The sequence below is a fragment of the Danio rerio genome, chromosome 2, assembly GCF_052040795.2.
Source record: "Danio rerio strain M-AB ecotype USA chromosome 2, GRCz13ab, whole genome shotgun sequence".
NCBI classification, from domain to species: Eukaryota; Metazoa; Chordata; class Actinopteri; order Cypriniformes; family Danionidae; genus Danio; species Danio rerio.
In genome coordinates, this window is record NC_141022.1 from 8297972 (window position 1) to 8304335 (window position 6364).

General features: G+C 37.0%; 1 long non-coding RNA gene across 1 annotated transcript; it reads right to left on the reverse strand.

The window, feature by feature from the left end:
* Positions 1-2172: 2172 nt before the first annotated feature.
* LOC147837002 (uncharacterized) lies at positions 2173-6364 on the reverse strand. The gene is made up of 4 exons (XR_015478232.1): positions 6273-6364; positions 3511-3570; positions 3073-3155; positions 2173-2368 (listed from the first exon to the last, which is right to left on the reverse strand). It is a non-coding gene; the product is annotated as an uncharacterized LOC147837002 (long non-coding RNA).

The window sequence follows — 6364 nt, forward strand, 5'->3', positions numbered from 1 at the left end:
TTCAGCCCTGGAGTTTCAAGCATTAGACTGGCCCACCTCAGTTCACAACTGACTATATTAAAATAAGGTCATTTCCAATTCAGTTTCTAATTACACTATCACGTCTTTTTCAAGAAAACAGCTGCTTTAGAACTTCAAATGTTCAACAACCTTACAGTTTTATATGTCTTAACAAAAAAAAGAAAAAAAAAAGAGATTACTCAGGTGAGGATTGAACACGGATCGTTGACGTTGAAACACAACGTGCTGACCACTGGACCACAATGGCACTGTTATGCTTATGTGGCCAGAATGATAGTTACATCATCATTACCCTGCATGTTGCATTTTGCTCATGGGGCTGGAGACAATCAATAAGAAGAGCGGAGCTGCGGCAAAATAATGAATAAAAAGAAAGAGGTTATGGTCAAATAAATAAATAAATGAAAAAAGTGCAACTGCTGATAGTGCAAGCAGCTAGAAACACCGGCCCTCTCAGCCAAAAAATGGACCAGCCCACCGGGAACTCTACCGGTCCTCCCGATTGGCCAGTCCGGGCCTGCTTAATCCGCTTGTTAAGTGTGACATCACGCGAATCGGCTTCCGGGTCCAAGCACTCTATTCAACTGTATGGGAAGACTTATTAAATGGTAATAATAAACGTTTACAAAGCGATTTAATACTTTCGAAAATCACGATCGCAATAAACATGTCCATGTCTAATATCCGATGGCCAGAAAGTGATTAATTTTTTTATAAATTGTTACATTTTTGGTATTTGTTATGCAGCAAGCCCAGAGATTGTTGTGTACACTATGACTTTATGTAAAATTAACTTTAATGTGTGATAGGAATAAAACGTGATCATAAACGAATGATTTCTCCAGTCAAATGAATGGCGGATTGGACCCGGAAACAGTATTACATACGTCACAAATACATCACCCCTTAACAAGCGGATAGGCATTTGTAGCATATGTTACTGCGCTTTGAAAATCATTAATAGCATGTAGCTTATCATTATTAGCACTTGGCTAATCATTGTTACCATGCATAGGTCACAGGAAGTCCCATTTTGCTAACATGAGTCAAACGAGCCAATACCCAGGTCCCTACGATGTTCTGATGTAGAGATATTGCTGTTTTTAAATGGTTCCTAGGTTAGCGTGTTTTATTGCTATGCACATAATCAGTATCATTGCAGAAATTTTGTGCGTTGCTTTCACGGATGTTTTTTTGCAGTCGATAGCTACAGACCTGCAAACTTTATGTGGCGTTCAGATTAAGTCAAGAACAGTGCGTAGAGAGCTGCAGGGAATGGGTTTTCATGGGTGAGCACAGCATTCAAACTCTTACACCACCAAGTGCAATGCAAAGTACTGGATGCAGTGGTGAAAAACACCCTGCCACTGACTCTAGAGCAGTGTTTCCCAAGTCTATTCCTGAAGGTACATCAAAAGTATACATTTTAAACTCTCCCCAATCAAACACACCTCAATCAACTCATCAGAACATAGAAGAGACTCCAAAACCTGAAAAGAATGAAGCAGACAAGAGAGACATCCAAAATATGTTGACTGTAATGTGACTGTTGCGAAGTTGACTGTGATGACGGGGTTCAAGTCCATCGAAAAATGGTTCCAGAAAGTGGGTAAGACAAAAAAGCAGACGCTAAAAATAAAATAAACAAGTAAATAACCGAGAGTGAATGTGGTCAAATCTGAAAACTTGATAAAAATTAGGTGACAGCTTTTCTTTTTCTGGATTTCTTTTTAAAACTATTGATTGGGTTTATTGAAGGAGGGTGTGTCAGTCAATCAGTCAGTCAGTCAGTCGACAGCGACCTCTGGTGGATTTACGTGAGAACAGCGGGCACGAATGGCACTCGCAAGATAAATTTGAGATCTCAAAAAATGTACACAGCGGCCTCTGGTAGATTCACGAAAACAAAACCAGAAAAAGGTAGCTCCTGTGATGTATTTGGTGCTCTCCAGAAATATATATAGAGGTACGTTTTCAAAATGAGCCTGGATTGGAATTTGCTGCTTTGTCCATCCTAAGTTTGGCTTGAAAATGTCTCATGTTTGAGTAACATTTCAAGCTACACTGTTGACAAAAGATCTTTTTCTGGCAAAATTGTTGGTGAAAAAAAGACTGATTTAATAATCAAATAAAGAAAACATTTATATAAAATAATAAGAAATAAAAAGGCAGATTTTTTTTTTATTTTCTTTCCGAATCTGAATGACATGGCCTAATCACACTGACATATTCAGATGGATAATAGCTCATTATAGGAATGTTTTTAAGCAATACTGCTGCTGCTCCGGATGCTTCTCACCGTAACGGACGTTTTTCCTTTGTCTGCATAAGGAATGAGACTTTCCACCTGAAAGGACAGAGCATATTAAAACTTTCCGTTTTATGTTTATAGATGTATTGAACACTGCAATGAACAGTTATACAGCAAATAAAAAAATATATAACTAGCCATTTTAATGTTTCATGCTACTTTTAATGACATATAGGTATTATTTTGCATGAAGTCTGTCATCAATGGCTCACAGTTATCCAGGACATTGTATTTAGAACTTTGTGGGGACCAAATAATATCCCCACAAGTGGTACCATAGAATTTTGACCTTGTGGTGACTTTTTTCGGTCCCTATGAGAAAAACCGCTCATAAATTGCACAGAATGAAACTGAATGAAAATGAAATGCTTCAAAATGTTTCCACGATGGCTCAGAAGTTAGCACTGTAGCCTCACAGCAAGAAAGTCTCTGGTTCGAGTACCAGCTGGGCCAGTCCGAAGACATGCGGTATAGGTGAACTGAATAAACTAAATTGGCCGTAGTGTATGAGTGTGTATGGGTGCTTCCCAGTATTGGGTTGGGGCTGGAAGGGCATCAGCTGCTTAAAACATATGGCGGATTAATTGGCGGTTCATTTCACTGTGGATAAATAAGGGAGTAGGCCAAAGGAAAATGAATGAATCAATGTTTCCTGTGAGTGTTGGGCTTATATAAGGTTGTGAAACATTTAAGAACCGTCTTATGACAAATAGAAATAAATAGAAACAAATAATTCATACCTGACGCACAAGGAGCTCTATCTCAGCTGAATTTCTGAGCAGATCAACCACAGATTTGACAGTCATCCTCATGCCAATTACTACTGCAGGGCATATGAAAAAATTGACAGCGCGTTACATTAAAAGTGCTACTAATCTCTAATAAATTGATATAAGTGACCTGCCATATATTATTAATTTCTTTCAAAGTCAGTTGGCTCAAAGTTATTACATCTCACAAAACATTACTCATTACATTATATTACAAGTGTTGTTTTGAACCCCAGTGACTAACTATTGGCAAAACGTGTTGAATTATTTACCACAGAAGAAATTTATAGAGATTCAAGGGAATAATAGGGTTCATGAATGATAGATCACCATACTAGCAGGTTCATGAGTGAAATACACAAGTAAAATGTGAATGTACGACAAATGACAAACTAGTAAAATATGTACCAGGCGGCTGTGTCCCGTTTGCTGTTGCTTCCATGTTTGAAGGAGTAACATCACTGTTACCTGAAGGAAGAAAGAGAGTGATGTTACATTGGAGATCGACGAATGGGGATTTCAGGGTTCCCACAAGTCATGGAATTTCTGGAATATCATGGAGTTTTAAAATGTCTATTCAAGACATTGAAAGTCAGAGATTATTTTATAGAGTTGAAGTCAGAAATATTAGCCCCCTGTATATTTTTCCATTACTTTGTTTAACGCAGAGCAGATTTTTTTAAAACACATTTCTAAACATAATAGTTTTAATAACTCATTTCTAATAATTGATTTATTTTATATTTGCCATGATGACAGTAAATAACATGTGACTTGATATTTTAAGACACTAATATTTAGCTTAAAATGACATTTAAAGGGTTAAATAGGTTAATTAGTTCAATTAGGCAAGTTAGGGTATTTATGCAAACCATTGCACATGTATAATGGTTAGATCAAAAAACCTTAAAACTGCTTTTATTCTAGCCAAAATAAAATAAATAAAACTTTCCCCAGAAGAAAAAATATTATCAGAAATACTGTGAAAAGAAATTATTTATCTGTTAAACATAATTTGGGAAATATTTGAAAAAGAAAAAAAAATTCACAGGAGGGTGAATAATTTTGACTTCAACTGTATAACGTTATTTTTATCAGGGATTTTTAGTTGTTGCTGTAAACATGTACTTTTTCTATACTATATTTTTTGTATCTGTTACACGTTTATTGTTATGGTTAGGCTATTTTTTCAGCTGTTTTTTTTTTCCTTTGATGCTCATCAGTTGGAAGTTTTTGAAGTCAAAAATGAGGGATCAAAAATTTTGGCTTCAGAGTAACCACTTTAAAGACTGGGCGTTAAAAAGTAACAACAGAAAAGCTACATGTAAAGCTTATAAAACTACTATCAAGCTATCAAATATGAGGAAGGGGGCACTTCACAGCCACTGTAAAAAAACATCTGTGGTAGATTATTCATTGTTGTTCTTATCATAAGTATTAAAGTCATGCAAAATGTTATATTATTGTTATAAACACAAACGTAGCCTGTTTTTCCATTCATTGGATGTCTGTTTTTTTTTTTTTTTGGAAATCAGTGACAAGTTAAGGAATTAGATTTTTGGTTTAATAGGGGAACCCTGAGATTTGCTAAGAAGACCAGTTACTGAATTGTATGAAAACCAACTAACGAAATGCCTGTAAAGAAAGAGCTGAAGCTGAAAAACAGCATTTTGAGCACACCTATAAACCCCCAACCCAGGCTCATTCTGATTATGTACCCCTATATACATTTCTGGAGAACGTTAAAAATACATCCCAAGAGCTACGTTTTTCGCAAATCCACCAGAGACCGCAGTGTACGCTTTTTGAGATCTCAAATTTCTCTCACGAGTGCCATTCGCACCTGCTGTTCTTGTGTAAATCCACCAGAGGCTGCTGTCGACTGACTGAATAGCCCCTTTCACACAGTGATACCGGTAAATATATGGAAAATGTCCGGAATGACTTTACCGGTAAATTCAAAAAAGCGCTGTTCACACAGGCGAGGACGTTACGTTACGTTAATTTTTCTGGAAAAGAGCATTCACACATCCATTTCAAAATACCAGTAAATTCTGACATCATCAACCAGAAATGACCTCTAAACGGCTGGGCTTGTATCTGTAAACATTTGATTACATTACAAACTCTGTGGACGGATCAGTATTGTGAACAACTTCGATGAAAACATATAGAGAAACACTTTTGCATGTCGTGATGTACATAAAATGTGTGTGTGCTTTCACGGGTACACGCAAAGCTTAAAGGTAAACAAACAACGGCTTATCATAAGCATCTTATCGATAATTATTAAGACGAACATATAAACGCCATTAAGACGAACATATAAACGTTATCTGATTAACATCTAGCAGCTAAATATGTCTGGTAAAATATTCAAAGGCTTTTATTCTCATAAACCGCGCGGACGTGAATGCGTCTGACTGTTCTGATTGGCTAAAGCAGGCGTTTCACGTCAGCACGTTCTAGACATGCACGCGCTCATTCCGGCAATCTTCCTTCTGCATTCACACAGCGCAGCATTCCGGCAAATTACCGGTAATCTTACAACTTCTTTTTCCGGAAAATAGCCAGAACGAATTTACAAGGTATTCTCAAAAAGGGCCTGTTCACACATACACACCTTTCCAAAGATCTGTATGTGTGAAAGGGGCTAATAACTGACTGACTGACCGATCGATCGACTAACCTACCCTCCTTCTTTCCTCAACCCAACCAATAGTGTTTTCAAAACCACCGTTTGACCCGCCCACCCACTTAAAACACTCTATTGTAACCCCTCCTTGGTACCTCAACAAAAAATCCTGGAGCTGCCACTTTACAAAGACATTTCATTAGCCTGTTTTCATACAGTTCTTTTAAGCGAATCATCATTTGTCAATGTCCAGCATAATTCGAAGAGACCAATTGAAAGGGAACTATAATTACCATTAACATTCTTAAATAAATAAGTAAGAAATGTAAATGACATTCTCAGCTAAATTAAAAACTAAAATTAATTAGTTAATAACCTTTGGAACAAGGAAGAATTCAAAACAACTATTTCCCACACAATAGCTAAGGTACAAAACGGCAATTCAGGTCAGCCTTTACCTGGCTGACCTCTGGCTGATTCTGTAGTTTTTTGTTTTTTCTACTGTGTCAGAGAAAGAGTTTGATCAGTCACTCACCAGTAGGTATCAGCTGCCCTGTAGATAAACCCAGAAATCCAACGAGCAGGACCAAGTGGACCATCTTCTCCATTTTCAGCAAATGATCCTAT